This window comes from Mytilus trossulus, chromosome 14 (assembly GCF_036588685.1).
Source record: "Mytilus trossulus isolate FHL-02 chromosome 14, PNRI_Mtr1.1.1.hap1, whole genome shotgun sequence".
In the NCBI taxonomy this organism is placed as follows: Eukaryota; Metazoa; Mollusca; class Bivalvia; order Mytilida; family Mytilidae; genus Mytilus; species Mytilus trossulus.
This window is the reverse complement of record NC_086386.1, coordinates 51,663,224-51,679,538: the sequence shown is the minus strand read 5'-3', so window position 1 is coordinate 51,679,538 and position 16,315 is coordinate 51,663,224. Positions and strand designations below refer to the sequence as shown.

Sequence of the window (16,315 nt, the reverse complement as noted above, 5' to 3'; positions counted from 1 at the left end):
AAAAAGTTGTGGATGTATATGAAAACTTTTCTGTTTGTCTTTGAATTTTGTGAAATAAATTCTCACGGTTTTTCTCATACTCAACATCCAAAATTGGCCAACTTTGGTACACTTTACTTTTTAAATGCAAGATAGTGATGTAAACAAAATAAGATCTACATAACATATTATTTTAGTGAACTATTTTATATTCACAAATTTAAAAGCGTCACATCTGAAAGTAACCGTGAATATTTACCATGTTTACAGAACTGCTGAAAAAAACTAGCAACTGATGAAGAGAACAAAAAAACAGTCATGTTGTAAGTTTATTATTGTGACGTAATGCATTTAAGTTGTTGTAGAAGAATCCAATGAAATTATGCCAGTCAATGGTGAAGATAGGACACTAGAGCAGTAACTCTTTCAACAATTAACAAGACAGAATTAATGTCAGAAGTCACCTCGATGAAAAGTTTTTTTTAAACCACAGTTAATCATTTTTGTTGATGATTACTATTTATATACAACAGTTACATAACATAAAATGTCCGACTTAAAAAAATTACCTCTTTAATCTGAGATGTTCAGTGTGTGTAAAATCGGGAGCGGAAATCAGGAATGTGTGAAATGACAACAATCAGACCAAAGCAAGGAAAACAGCACAAATACATACATTGGTCGTCAACACAGATCGTTGACGCGATTCAGCTGACCCTTTAACACAAAATATTAAATTCACAGAGCAAGATTGCGATCTGACAAAACATATTGAACTCCGCCGCATTTTGTCGCCTGTCCCTAGTCAAGATCATGTAACACGTGTTAGTCATTTGTTTTTAATTTGTTCCGGCAATTAACTGTGGCATCTAAATGACTATTTTAATTAAAAAGTTGAGAAATAAGTATATATATACTATATGTTATTCAGGTCTCAGACAGGGTATATACTGTGACATTCCCGGCATAGAGCTTATATCCCCTGAGCCGAAGGTGAAAGGGATATAAGCCCTAAGCCGGGAATGTCACAGTATATACCGTTTCTGAGACCTAAATTACACATATATTACGGATTACCTCTGACTTAATGTTTTTTTCCCATTGCAGGTATTTGCACAGATATATTGAAAAACCCAACCTGATATGATCGGCATACGTGAAGGATTTTCTAATTTGCTGTGAACATAATTCTATCGTGCATGTAGTAATTAATAATAACACTTTTAGCATTAAATTTAAGAATTAAAAGTGTAAATTGCGTGATTTTAAATTCAAAATGTATTGACTGACGCACGTCATTATTTTCCCTCTGTGAGCCTCTGACAGTCCCATAGCTTTTGACTAAGTCACATAGTAACCAGTGTTGTGATGACGTTTTTGAGGTTCCAATTGGGGATGGAAACGTCGTATATACCCCGGCAGTTTCCCGAATAAATACTGACATTTCGGTGTTGTTATCCAATCACAAACATCGACACATTTGTAATCCGTAATATACATTTATATAAGATAATAACGAACATCTTATGTAAAGGAGCTTTCTAAAAAAAGTTATCACCAAATTTGTTTGCGTTTTCACATATTTTTTTCTAATTTTAATCCAGAACTGACATTTTATTATCTTAGGTCTTCAATATAGATATGTAATAGTATATTCTATTTTCTATAAAGATTCCATTTCAAAGATTTTAATCATACATGTATATAACCGAGTTTTTCCACTTTTCACTAGTTTTTCTCTGGAAACCGAAATTTTAACCAACATTACCAAAATAATATGTTTACTTCATGTAACTATATGTTGCAGTTTTCCATAGTAACTTCCTGTGTTGTTAAAGCTGTGACTCTTTTACTATGAAGTTTCATGAAAAATTATATGCATGAATGGAAAATTGATTTGCTCGACTATTTTATTCAAATGTAGAAAATAAAGAGCTGTGCGGCATTTTTTTAACATTTATATGCCCTGTACTCTAAGAGTCAAACGTATACTAAATGTATATACATTGTACCACCCCTTCTTTTTTTTTACTTCATGTGTATACTATTTAAAGTCCCAAGGTATGTCTCTATAAGATAAAACATAGAGATCATATCTGAGAACCAGTATTTTAACAAATTATCTATCAATATTACAATCTCTCCAATAGAGGCGTTGTTTGAGAAAAAGCTGTATTTACATAGGGCAACCTATACTAACATTTATTTGAGTAGACAACTTGCTAACAACTGTTTTTCTCACAACAATACTTATTTTGCAGAATAATAGCCTTAATCAAATCACTGCATATACTCTTTTTTTCTTTTTACAGTATATTTTATAATCCCTACCACTGTTTCAATTTTTTAATATTTGGAAACAAAACTTTAATTATTGCCAGCTTATACTACGTGCATGTTTTCTAGCATTAAATGTCTAGAACCTGTTTCAAACAATTCTTGTAACATATTGAAAGCACTTTAGAATACTACAAATGTAATGTTGAGTTGTACTTCATTGCATCATTCAATATTATAGAAAGTATTCAATCATACCTCTGTCTCCAGTCCACATCTTACTGTATGTCTATTTGTCAAAGAAAGTTCACAACTTTTGCCTCAAGTAGTCAGTGTAGAAATCATGTCACAGCAGTATTATCTCTTACCATATGTCTTACAAATTTAACTTATATATGAACAAGAAGTGTTTATAGAGAGCCATATTTGCAAAAGTGGTATGAAGATACCTTTTTGGTGTATGAATTCATTAAAAGATTGATAGAAATGACTGAAAAAATCTGAGTTTTGCAAACTTTCCAAAGGAGTTAAGGTTTGAGAAACAGCTGTTACAAAGTGCAAAATAGAATTTCACAAAATTAACATAAAAGCATATGTCCTTTTTATAATAAAGAGAAAAACTTTCATTATCAATTGAGATTTCTTAAATTTCCTGTTTTCAGTTGGTGTTTTTTTCTTTGAACCTACACTTTTCACCTCAAGATTTCTTTAATACGTGTAATGATAAGAAGGATACTTTATGAAACTCTAGTATGATCAAGCGTTCTGTCTTTACCGAACTATTTACTCTTCCGGTTATAATTATTTCCTCCATTAAAAACAACACATATACTCAACCAAAAATAAAATTTCCCTCAAACTTTTTCTATGATAATTATTTAACATGTTGTTTTTACAAATACATATTCTGATTTGCACTAAAACAAAACTTGTGTTGCAACTAAGTTGCATGTTGAGTGATTTGTTAGCTAAATTAACAAGGCTTAAATAATAACCAATTAGAATTTCTAAATAGTTTTACCCCATTATGACCTATAGTGAATGAATATATATTTAGACTGTGAATTCATGTGACCTGGTAATTGAAGAAATGTATAAATGTTTTGATTGACTTATTGTTCTTGATTGTTTTTATAAAATAGTCACTTTAAGGTCAAGGAACTGTAAATGGGCTCTGTCGCAGATTTTGCTAAAAAATTGCATACAACCTTGACTCGTTGAACTACAACTGAAAATCGAAAAAATAATACATTTATCTCTTTTATCTGAAAACTTGCAGATTGATTTCTTTTAATACGAGTGAATATGTGTATAGAAAGCACATAAAATCGGCGAAAAACCTTTTAAAATTTGTCTTTAAATCGTCAAATCTCTAATTCCACTCCATAGATTTTTCTTAAAAAACTATATATTGTTGACACATGAATTTCTGTTTTAATGATATAAAATAATCATAGGGTCACCGACTTGGTTTTTTGTCTAATAACCAATTTGTTACCTTGTTGGTAGTGAAAAACGTCAAAAACCAACGTTTTACGGCCTGCAGCGCGTTAACGTTACGATTATTTCGACGTTTTGCTGGAATTTTTCACAAAGAACGCAACTTTCAATGAAGTATACCGTAAAAACAAAGTCGGTGACCCTATCTTTATTTTGCATCATTATAACGAAAATTTATGTACCAACAACATATAGTTTTTTTAACAAAAATCTATGGAGTAGAATTAGAGATTTGGCAATTTTAAGACAAATTTTAGAAGGGTTTTCGCCGATTTTATGTGCTTTCTATACAATGTTCACCCATTTTGTAAGAATTCAATCAGTCATTTTTCGAAGGATTATTGAGATAAATGCATTATTTTTTCGATTTTCAATTGAAGTTCATCGAGCCAGAGTTGTATGCCAAATTTTACTGACATCTATGACATAGCCCATTTACTGTAACTTGACCTTAACTTCGATACCTGAAGTATGAAGATTGCTTATTTATGAAATGGCTGTCTATTGTCGATAACAACAGATAAAATCCGAGAACAAGCCCTATTGATTAGTACACAGCATATTTGAATTAACCAGTACATACACTACAATGTTGGCGTTTAAAGTGTCCATTTAAAGAGGTCAATTTATAAACTGAACTGAAATTTTACTTGTCGAACTTTTCTTGTCATTTTTCACACATATTTGGCTCTTTGCCAATAATTAATAAATAAAATAAATCTTACCTCACAAGAAAAGATTACACCACGTGTATAAAAAATATATAAACGACGCGTGATTTAAATGCAGGTGATCCGGATCGATTGATTTTTTTAAACGCATGCGTTGTTAACTTTGTCGTATTTCGGAAGAATGCGATATTTTATTATTGAAAACAATATCTCTTTATTCCTGTTTTGCTTAAATATATCCTTGGTAAAAACCTAGTTTACGCAAATGTCAATTGACACTTTAGGTTTTCCATATATATCAAGTATAACATATTGTTTTATTATGAATGAACATAAATAAGCACTTTGATCAGACAAGTATTACTTTGTATACTTTTAAATTGTTTCCTGAAACATATCCGATGAACTGTGTGAACGTTCAAAACTATAATGCGTTGCAAAAATGAAATGGAATTTACTGAATATTATTTGTATATTTAGTTTTTTTAATGTATGTGTCAAAGCTACTGATTTCGGTGTATGTACAGAGTACAAAAGGTATGTTACAATGTAGTTCCAATTGAATACTTGTTTCAATGGGAATGAAAGCTGTATTTATAACAGGGTAGAAGCTCACACCATTATCATGCAAACATAGCGCACAGTTTGTATATCAATGGTTAAGTTCTTATAAGTTAATTGCAATAACTGCTGTGTAAGTTTTATTTCACTCGTACTTGTGTTTTAGTAGTTTAATTTGTATAAGAAAATAACTGAATCAAGTCAGAATTGTGACAGTTGTTTGATGTGTTTGAGTTTTTGATTTTGCAATTTGATTAGCGACGTTCCGTTATGAATTTTTCTCGAATTTCAGTCTTTTTGTGATTTTACTTTTTTCCTTTACTAAAAAGTAAAATTTATTGGGTTGATTATATTAGAAAAGATATATATGGTGATATAATTGCAAATATATCTTTTAGTATATAATCTAGAGGCTCTGAAGAGCCTGGATTGCTCACCTTGGTTTATCTGAATATTAAACAAAGGACGCAGATGGATTCATGACAAAATTGTGTTTTGGTGATGGTGATTTGTTGTTACATCTGACTTTACTGAACATTCTTGCTGCTTACAATTATTTCTATCAATAATGAACTTGGCCCAGTAATTTCAGTGGAAAATGTTAATAAAAATAAACAAATTTTATGAAAATGTTAAAAATTGACTATAAAGGACAATAACTTCTTAGAGGGTCAATTGACCATTTTGGTCATGTAAAATTATGTTTAGGTGTTACTTTGCTGTACATTATTTCTGTTTGCAGTTTATCTCTTTCTATAAAACTATTTAAGATAATAAAAACAATGTAAAAATTTCCTTAAAATTACCAATTCAGGGGCAGCAACCTAACAACGGGTTGCCCTATCCATCTTCAAATTTCAGGGCAGATAGATCTTGTCCTAATAAAAAATTCAACTCCAGTCAGATTTGCTCAACAATTTTACACCGTGTCAGATTTGCTATTAATGCTTTGGTTACAGAGATATAAGCCAAAATCTACATTTTACCCGTATGTTCTATTTTTAGCTATGACGGCCATCTTGGTTGATAAGCCGTGTCATCGGACACATTTTTTTAAACTAGATACCCCAATGAAGTTTGGTTTAATTTGACCCAGTAGTTTCAGAGGAGAAGATTTTTGTAAAAGTTAACAAACGACCACCACGGACGACGGACGCAAAGTGATAAGAAAAGCTCACTTGGCACTTCGGGCCAGGTTAGCTAAAAACGAGATTATCAACAACCCAAGGTCACCGTAGGACCTTCATCAATAAACAATTCCATATCGTATAAAACAATGTAAAATGCGTATAACATGTATAAGGCCATTATTGTATGATTTTAAATTTCAGTTTCTTGTGTATAATTCAGAGTTAAGTATGAAGTCCATAATTACCACTGAACTAGTTACATATGTGTTTAAGGACCAACTGAAGGACTCCTTAGTGGCATTCGGCTGCTGTCTGCTCTATGGTCGGGTTGTTGTCTCTTTGACACATTTCTCTCTTTCATTCTCAATTTTATTTAAATTAATTATTATCTTTATATATGCACTGACCACTGCATTGATTTATGACATGCCATTTCCACGTGTGTTTACCGGAGATTATTTTTTAAAGATTTTTTATAAATAATTAGTGATTCATTATTAATGTTCATGAAAAAGTATTTAAACGTTTACAAAACAATTAATTGTGATTTCAGTTAGTGAGGTTGGGCGTGTATAAAGTACGGATTATGACTTCCGTTTATGATCACATAAAAACTACTTAATCGGGGTCTTTAATCTTGTTGTGTTTTGTTTTGGAAAGAAATAGTGAGATATAACAAAATGAAAAAAAATCTAAATTATCTAAAACCTGTTGCATCCGAGAATAAACCATATTGTCAACGATAAACAACCTGAATACGCATTACCGCTTATCCCGGCTGACCCGGCCGCTTGAACTTTTGACGCATACAACAATCCTTTTTCCATTGTGGCGTCAGATATTTTGTAATGTGACGCTAACATTTTACGGGAACCTGTGTGATATCCAGTAATGGCGGACAAATAGCGATAAGGTGTATAATGAAACTATCGATTGGAAATTACTCTCTCGGATAAAAGCCATAGGAAAAAATGTAACTAAAACAATTGAACAAGTAAAAATAATGTTATTATAATAATGAAAAACCATGACATACAAATACATCGATCTGATACCAGAATATCGATACCCTTCCCATATTCAACCGGATTTAATTTAGCTTTACCAAGCTATACAAGAGTTGTGTCCCTTGTTCTGTCAAACTTTCGGTTTTTGTTTGAGTCGATCTACGTGTATCTCGAAATATTTCTCTGGTCCAGCTAACGATGAGAGTCGACTGTACATTGTGAGTTGTCTGATTGACACTCATACCACATCTCTATATGTATAGGTTCGGTCCAAATTATTATCCCGAAGATATAACAAGTAATTTGAGAAAATAAATTGGTCGTTTTTTTATGGTTATGAAGGAATAGCGGATATAAAAAAAGTGTTCGGAGATACTCTAACAAGAACAAGTTTTCGATTAAACAGGGTCAATTATAAAAGCGTACAAACTGTTCAATATCATATACCAAAATTCTAAGCGACATCTTGTGAAACAATAATACGGTAAAAAACATAGGCGGAAGAAAACAAAATAATAATTAGAACAAAAGTATAAGTCTGTCCACAGAAAAGTATTTTGACTTAACCCTTTCAGCGCCGAGACGTTGTTTTTTCACATGGTTACGTTGCCATACATATTTCAATGACGTTACTAAAATGATACGTAACGTAACGTCAACACATTACCTACAAGCACATGCACGCTATCCTCCTTAATCGACTAATTGGACATCTCATATATGCGGAGAAATGTCCCATATCTCCGGCCACCTTTGAATTAACTTGAGTTCACGTAGCGAATGCGTATTTCCAGTGATTTTTTTTTAATTTTCAGGCTAGAATTTGAAGTTTTTTAATTTTTTTAATATTTATTCTTTTCTAGAATTCTATTTAAAACACCCGATAATATGGAAATAAATGAAGATTCTTATAGCTGAATGGATATCATTAGCATCGAAGATATATTGATGAAAATATAGCTCAATTTCTGTATTTTGATATAAAAAGGGTGGTAAACGGTTATTTTCGTGCAACATGTTTTGACATTTTTATTCCACGTGTAGCCGTGAAAAAGGTTGTCGTTATTCATCGTAATTTGTGAAATCGATAAAAAGATCAACGTGCAAGAAAATTTTAATTGTTCGTTCATCGTTAAATGGCAATTTTATTTCGCCTTCTTTCGTGTAGTTACTCACTCTCTTTACTCCCCACTTTAAAGCATCACCAAATGTAAGATTTGATATCATCAAATGATTAAAAAAAACGAGCAGTGTTCTCAGTTTCTTCATACTTGGCGCAGGTCTCAAATAAAGGCATACAAAGTTTATAATTGGAGTAATGTTTGTGTAAAAATTGCACATTATCTCAGAAAAAAAATAATTTTCAACCCCAAAATTCAATATATAATTTGAGACTTTTATGTTTATTCTTGAATAACAGAACAAAGTCAATTATTTTTCTTTAAACCTAATATGGTTTAGGCAGTCAAATGAAGTTTTTTATATACGTTTTTAATGCTTTGTATGTTCTACTCAAAAACGACAAAAATGTCGTTTTGGCGTGCTAGCGGTAAACGACCAAAATGTCGTTTTGGCGCCGAAAGGGTTAAACATGTTAAATAAAGAATGCCATTTCGACAAAAATGTTATAATAATAATAAGACAAGTTCTTACTCTGGCAAGCATTGTTCCGTCACAATGTTCTCTGTTATGAAACACATCGTAAACGTTTCTTTGTTTACTGTATTTTAACGATTTGTAATAGCAATGTTTTATTTATTTACATTAAATATGAATTTATATGTTAAAGCATATTTATTTAACAGGATAAAACATGGCAACGTTTACAGAAATGTAATAGTAAAAAACTGGTGTAATCACTTCTATATGTCGAATGGAACTTGTGTAGGTAAGTTACAATACAATATTAGGTCAATGTAAGCAAGATATAAACTTTTTTGTATGAGGCTGAGTAAATTTGGGAGGGCGAGGTTCTAAATAGATATCAATGTATTTAGGGGCCTGCTAAAGGAAGCATCCGGGTGCGGGAATTTCTCGCTACATTAAGGGCCTGTTGTTATTTTCTTTGGTCGGGTTGTTGTCTCTTTGACACATTTCCCATTTCCATTCTTAATTTTATTAGTTTAAAAGTTGCAGTATAAAAAACAATATTAGGTCAATGTCATAAAAATATAAACTTTTGTGTACTCGGCGCAAAACTGACGAAGGGCTTGATAGAACCTCGCCCTTCTCCAGTTTCTAAAGCAATACAATACGTATTAGTCCAGTCGATTTGTGCAGAATTTTGACAAAATTGCTCAGATTGTGGTAAAAGCATGAAATTTGGAATAGTGGTAGTATATGTCATGAACAACATTTTAAGCTATGGACCCACTCTGAAAGTCAAAATTTGCGGAAGAGGCAGCCATTTTAAAATGGCGGCCGTTTGATCTCTATAGATTTATAAAAAAAAATCTAAAAAAAATATTAGAGAAGATATTGACATGAAACCTGGGTAATATAATAACAGTGCTGATTCCAATTGTCTTGTTGAACAAAGTTTTTGGAAATATTACCCTTATTGAATGGCGGCCATCTTGAAAAATCTTTGTCTTTTAAGCCAAAAAAGGTAGTCATTATTCGATGAAAATTATAAAAAAAAACAATGTCGAAGATAAACAAATGTATTTGTTTGAGCTATATAAACAGGAAGAAAAGCGAGCCTATGAACCCTCCCTCCCCGAGTTTTTCTTCTGTTTCGTAGAGGGTACAAATTACTTTATATTTTCCGACAATGTACATGTCTCTAATGTTCAAAAGTAATCGACATAGTTTAAACGCGACCACGAAGAAGATCATAAAATGAACTATTACTCTAAAAGCAATATTCCTGCCACCGCTTGTTCAACATAGAATAACAGGAGAATTTTATTTTACAAGTATAAATAAAGCAAGAAAATATTTGTATACCTGTCATTTATAACAGTTGGCTGATTACAGGATAATTCGTTTTGTTGATATTGTTCATTTGAAACAACTTTCAAAAACCTTGATTGCAGACATAATGAATTTCATATCATACAAGTAATTAATGTTATAGGAAGACCAACTGGTCAAATGTTCTCAATTATATTTAACAAAAATGAAATGTACATGATTCGTCAAACCTCACTCTGTCTATCATGTTCTATCACATTGTCCTCCACATTTACATACGTAATACTGCCTTTACACATTTGCATTTCCTTAGTAACCGTGTTCACTTTGACTTATCAGTTAAGAGCTTGCTGCAGGAATTTATTATAAAGTCATATGGTATATTCATTCCAGATGACAAGGACTGTCATCTGAGGACTTCATATGTATTGATTTTTGGTAGCCATTTTGAATGATGGCCATTTTGAAAACATGAATTTCCAATATAACATTATTTGCTAATCTTATTTATTCACTGTTTGCATTCACACTTTTTTTTACTAATATGCATTAGATATTTATAAAATGGTCAGATAAGGCATGCACATGTTTACAAAATAAAGATATCAGTATAAGAATTTCTAACTGTTACTTACACGTTTGCCTAAGTAACTTTGTAAAACAGAAATTACAAATATAATATAATTTATGACTGAACGTTGTTGTTGGAAAATATCAAAATTGTAGATTTCCATAACACTGGAGCTAGATATCAGAAGAAAATAATGAGCGTTTAGACTAGAAGGAATGTGTGAAACGGCAAGAGAGGACATGTGAGGGTTTGCATGCAATGGCAAGCAGATCCAAACAGAACAGACATAGACATTTGAGCTGGCAATCACTCTTTTTGATGCAGGCATACAACAATGTTGGGTCTTGAATTTGTTTTATCTCCACTCCATTTGAAACAGTTGAATGAGGGTTATGGAACTGCAGAAGCACTCCAGGCGGCACAAATCCTGTCAAACAAATTTTCAGACCTCAAAATATTTCATCAGTAAAAGGAAAAACATACTTCTGATGTTGAAGATAAATTGCCAGTTGAAAGAAAGCAAGAAGTAACTAGACACTGTTAAGTGATACTGAATCAACACAAACAATGACTGCAATGTATATTTTCTGTGGTGATATATCTGAAGATCTCCATGATACTTCGAAATTTATAAATCGACAAAAATGGGACATGACTGTGCACCTGTACTACAAGACATATTTCCTTAGCCAAAGTAAGAGCTGGAGATGTCAAATCACCAGTATCCTGCTTAATGATTGATAAAACTTGACATAGCAAATAGGCAGAATAAAAGACCCTAATAAGAAAGCCAAGAATCTTTTATCCTTGGAGTTGTGCTTTTCAAAATAATAAAATAGATTGACGACACACGGTCTGGCAGAGGTATTGTACCAATCTCCAAGCTTGCAGATCACGCTAAATTGTACAACGCCTGGAACAACTTGTAGTTATCATGGAAGGAAGGACTGATGCAACGCATCTAACAAAATAGGAATGTTACAAACAAAGGATATCTGCAAGCATACAAGGTTCCTTAGTATGAATGATACAGGATGGCCAACCATCGAGACACAATCCAGTAATATCGATGAGTGGAAGACAACACTCACCATTTCTCAGCTATAATAGTTCAATTGTGCAACTCGTCATCAAAGGGATGCAACTGCAACTGATCAGTCCTCTGTTAGAGAGGAAGACGTCTCAAAGATTGTGGAACGGATTCATGTTGAAAGCCTACAACGAATGTCTTTGTAAACCTTTCTATAGTAGCAAGCCTAACCCTTCAAACTATTCTAATTACTTTGACTATGAAGAGACATTCCCCATCACGACTTTAACATTTTGTAAAAGACATGGCCTGTTTCAGAACTTCCCCAACATATTCATTGAGAATCCAGAGAAAGACGCAACCTTTTATGTGTGCTTGCCTATCATCTATGGTAGCTACATGTAGTATTCAATTTTTCATAAATGTTGTATTAATCATTCCTTCCATAACAACTAATATTTACTAAGGACGTTTACTCTACCATTTTTCCATATCATCATTTTCAAATATTAAAACGATATATGTTCCAGACTGTGAGCCGTCACTGTTTTCTATTATTTTGGCAAGCCTGATTGCAATGGATAACAGATTTTTGACTTTCTTTCTGTGTCTCGAATTCTGTCTTATTGACTTGTTGTGCAGTTTTAACACACATTTAGCATGAGATCAGCTCCTGAAATATTAATCTTCAGCACTGTATCTGGCTAACAATGGTTAGTAGTTCAAGTGACAGACTCATACTCTATTGTCAATCACAATTGTTGATGCTTCATGATGATAGTCAGATACCTCATCACAAAGAAATAAAGAAATATCTGCAATCATTGTTCTTGTTGATTCATCACAACTGTGGCTGGTTATTCTACTGGGTTTTTTAATCCTTGACTCATTTTGTTTTTCCTGACTATATATATTAAGATTTGCTTTCACAGGATTAGTAACTGTTGCCTTGTGATTCTCCCATTGTATGGCCTTCATCAACGTTGAACAGTTGTATGCTTACAAAAAATGACTGATTACCAGCTCAAATGTCTATGTCTGCTCTTTTTGTATTTGCTTGGCATTGTAAATCATCAGGTGTACTCTCTTCCCGTTGCGGAATTCTTTATTTATTTATTAGATTTGTTCAACTCTAGTGATTTTGATACCTACGTATTTTTCCTGTTCAACATACAGTGCTCTTATTTTCTATACAGATTTTTTCAATGGTAAAAAATTACCTAAGCCCTACATACTAAACTGCAATTAAAAGAATTTACGTATTTCTTTAAATACATTTATTTGTTAGCATAAGCATACCTTATTTGAGCACTTGAGCACAATATATCTTATATGAAAAGCAACAGTCATTAATAAATGATAAGCAAAACTAGTTGTAAATGCATATAAAACTTAGTATTAATTCAAAAAACAATTTAGGATAACGAATAATAATATATTGCAAATTTACGTTTCCAAAATGGCCACCATTCAAGATGGCCACTAAATACTTCAATAGTCCTCAAGTTATATTCTTTGTCATAAGAAATACGAAAGTTTATTAAATTTAGTTTATAAGTAATATATTTTTCATATTTTTTCTTATAATTTTTATTGACTTTTTGGACATGATTTCAAAATGGCCGCCCAGAGCCGCCATTTTGATTTTCTGAATTGGGTCCATAGCTATAAATGTTAGTTATGACCCCAACTAACACTCTGCAAAGTTTGATGCTTTTACCACCTTCTGAGCAATTGTTTCACATTTCGACTGGACTATATTAGAAGAATGCAAATAGTTGAATAGAAACAATACCAGCTTCAATTAAATCCCGCTAGATGTATTTTTATATGCAAGCACATCTAACATTGATGGCTAATAATATATTTCTAACGATGAAAAGGTGTATGATTTCAGAATGTCCAGTCGGTCATTTCTCTAAAGGCATAAAGTGTGCAAAATGCCGCAATGGAAAATTCGGAAAAAAATGCGCAGAAACCTGTAGTTGTAGCAGTTCAGAAAGGTAAAACCTTGAACTAGTGAATGATAAGTATTCCTTAAGTTTTTATCTTTGGTTGCACAATTCTGAATTTCTGGAATGTTAAAATATACAATCGACAGGACGCTTAAGGAAGCTTTCTATTTAGATAAACCTTTTTCCTTAAACACACGAAATAACGCTCATCTGACAGATCGGTTATAGAATTACTGTAGTAAGGAACAAACAGGGGCTTTTATGGGCATTTACTAGATGACTATGCGGTGTACATTTTGTTGGCTGTGCTCATTATTAAAAACCGCACGATGATCTATAGTTGTTTATTTCAGTGTCATTTGGTCTTTTGTGGAGAGTTGTCTCATTAGCCATCATACCACATTTACTTTTTTTTATATTTGTATACATGTATTTTTCATCGCACAGTTTGAATGGCACTTGTAAGTGCTAGCGTAATATGTCCCCGTTTAACGTATAATATAATATGTCAACTGTTTATCTATAAACATTAATGATTCTTTTTTAAGCTTTCGTCAAACCTTACCGGATAGCTCGAACAGACGCCGAACGGATGAAAAAAAAGTTTTCCGTTGTCAAACTTTATATCCGTTGGGTGTCCGTTGGTATACTGATTGAATAAAACGGACTGGTAACGAATGCCTAACGAACACTCACAGGCTATCCAACGTACGAGAAACGAAAACGTACCGGATAAAACGGACATCGAACGTTCGTCAAAAGGACGAGTACTGCATAAAAAGGACACCTTCCGGAAGCGTACCGGATAAAACGGATGAACATAAAAAATGGAAAATTAAAAAAAAACGATAACTATAACACATATCTTTCAGGACAAAATTAGTCCGTTAGCCACGGTTTTCTCGTTTAAATTGTTTTACATTGTAATTGCCAATGCGGTATTGGCTTTGCTCGTTGTTGAAGGTCGTACAATGACCTGTAGTTGACAATTTCTTTGTCATTTGTTCTTTTGTGTACACTTGCCTCATTGGCAATCTTACCATCATTTTCTTTTTCATATATGCAATGATCTTGCCCACCATCTCATTGGTCTTCTCCTTCTTCTTTCGACAACTAGTAGGTTTATTTTTGCAACTTTTCAGGTCAATCGGTCCTGAATAAGAACTGATTGATAGTGAAGACACGCTCTTACTCCAAGATACTTCTAGAGAAATTATAGACAATCATGACACTCAAAAAATTGGACATATTATCAATAATTGTCATTTCTGAGTGACGCGAAATTTTCAATTGGCATTTAATCTTTTTGCATTCGGTAGGTACACGTATGTGGTTTACATTCGTTAGTTATCTGGTTTACATTCGGTGGGTATCCGTTATCCTTCCGTTCATGCCCGTTTTCCATCCGTTCATTATTCGTTTTATCCGTTAAGCTTCCGGTTAAAGTCCGTTGGTAAATTTGTCTACTGGAACTCCAACAGATTTATAACGGACAAGTAAAAGATACAAAACGGAAACGAAACGGACGAGTACTGTACAAAAAGGACGCCTATCAGACGTTCAACGGACACTGCATCTGTTGGACGTCCGTTCAAAGTTTTAAACATGCTAAACAATTTCCACCGGACAGAACGAACGTCGACGGATAAAACAGATATGAAACGGATATGGACGGACGTGTAACGATAAGAACGGACGTCTAATTGACATGCACGGATTGCAAAAAAAAGTTATCCGTTCGGCATCCGCTAGGGTGTGACCGAGGCTTTATATATTCATTTCGCAACTTGGTGTTTGGTAAAGTGTTAAACGGATGGATATTCTATAAATACATTGCCTATTTCAAATAAATCATTGAACTATGTATTAGAACATGTATAAATGACCCAGTTCACTTTTTGTTTGAAATAATATATATTTTTGTATATAGATGCGATCATAGAGTTGGATGTTTTACTACCGATGGTAAGTCATGTTACACAGGAGTAACTTTTCATACATATATTTAATATCTCGTATTTTCATACATATCTATATATTATCATTATGATATTAAAAACTAATTGTATATTCAAATCAGAATGCTCTATATGCGCTCCAGTAAAAACATTGTTTTCTTAATAACAAATTATATACATACAGAAAAGTAAAAAAGTCCTAAGTATTAGCTTGATCCTAGTATATTTTCGCATTGAAATATGTTGATACTGTAATTGTTTTATACAGCAACAAATACAGTTACACATATACGAGCTGTAGTTTTGTTTTTAAAAGAAATAATTGAACCTCTTCAAACGAGCATTCATTTGAATACGCAATGAAATTATTTCTTTTACAAGAGATGAATCATCACACATACCAGACGTACAGTTTTGATGATATATTCTTGGTTTCATGAGGTTCATTTTACGCAAAAAATAGTGAGTTGACAACCATACAGTCTGTTGATTTTATATCTATCATTACTGTTATTGAAACAAAAGCAAATAGATGCGAACTTTGCGTATACAATTGGTATTTAAATCAACATTGTCAGTGAACAAAAAAACTAAAATATATTTTTCTCAATTCATTATTTATTTGGTATATTATGACATATATACAAAGAAAGTGAGGTATGATTGCTACAGAGGCAAAATTTCCTCCAAATACCAAATAACGCTAAAGTTAACAACTATAGGTTACCGTAAAACACCCAACAAGGAAAAACACCCATAC

The 16,315-nt window shown here is 32.5% G+C and overlaps 1 protein-coding gene across 1 annotated transcript in view; it reads right to left on the bottom strand.

Annotated features, from left to right (window-relative positions):
• The window catches only part of LOC134697856 (uncharacterized), a 109,574-nt gene that overhangs the window by 75,877 nt on the left and 17,382 nt on the right, over nucleotides 1-16,315 (bottom strand). The window lies entirely within an intron of this gene.